Consider the following 1,154-nt stretch of genomic DNA (forward strand, 5'->3'; position numbering starts at 1 on the left):
TCACTTTCCAAGTTCTTCCACATGAAGATAATCCTTTGCTTCTGTGTTGTTATTTATTTATTTTTTAAGTTTATTTACTTTTGAGAGGGAGAGCACAAGCGAAGAAGGGGCAGAGACAGAGAGCTGGGGGGAAGAGAATTCCAAAAGGGCTCCAGACTGTTAGCACAGAGCCCAATGCAGGGCTCAGACTCACAACTGTGAGATCGTGACCTGAGCCAAAGTTGGACATTTAACCAACTGAGCCACGCAGGCGCCCCTCTGTGTCCTTATTTCCAACTGCCTGCTCAACTGTTAACTGTACTAAACGTACTCCGACTCATCTCCTGGAGGAGAGATGGCTCTCACTCCTGGAGAGAGGATTACTGAAGGGGCAGCCACATCTCCAACAGCTGGTTTTAGAAATGGAAACAGGCACTGGGACCCCCTCCTTTCCCCTTCCCAGGAAGGCCAATGGAACGCCTGGCCTGGACCAGTTCAGCTTTCCTCCAAGAATGGTCCTGTTCCCAGACCAGCCCTGTAGACACCCCAAAGGCCCCCTGGACCTGCAGGTAGCAGTACCTCTCCACCCCAGCACTCACCCCACCCTCGAGCCCCGGGATCCCATTTGACCTAAGCCTGCACATTGAAGTGTCCCAAGCACAAGACCTCCCTCCCCACCCCCACCAACACACACTTTTGATCTTTTCTTCTGAATCCATCTGAAAGAGAAATGTCAACTCTACCAAGGAAAGGCTGGATGAGAATTACCAGACCCTTAAGTTTCATCATGCCTGGGGTCTGATGGCACCTAAAGGGTTCCCGTAGTGTAAGGGTGGTCAAATCCTTCATGCCTTTCCTGAGAACTGCCAGGCGGGAAGCTCCAAGTGCGCTGATGCCCGCAGGGAGGCAAAAATACGGTAGGCATTACTAGTTCAAATTTACAAAGGGGAACATTCCAGCAGGGGGCCAACTGGCAGCCCCAGTGTTGGACCCTAGGCGAGGTCATGAACCCAGAGCTGCAGGGGATCAGGTCAGGCGCAGACACTGCTGGAGGCGGGCAGTAGGACACGTCCACCCGACACTGGTGGGCTAGGCTGGTGGCCAGGTCTCTTGGCACTCATCTTGGGTCACAGAGTCCCGAGTCTCCCAAATCGCTCACCTGCTCTGGGGCTGGG

The sequence above is a fragment of the Suricata suricatta genome, chromosome 17 (genome assembly GCF_006229205.1).
Source record: "Suricata suricatta isolate VVHF042 chromosome 17, meerkat_22Aug2017_6uvM2_HiC, whole genome shotgun sequence".
NCBI lineage: Eukaryota > Metazoa > Chordata > Mammalia > Carnivora > Herpestidae > Suricata > Suricata suricatta.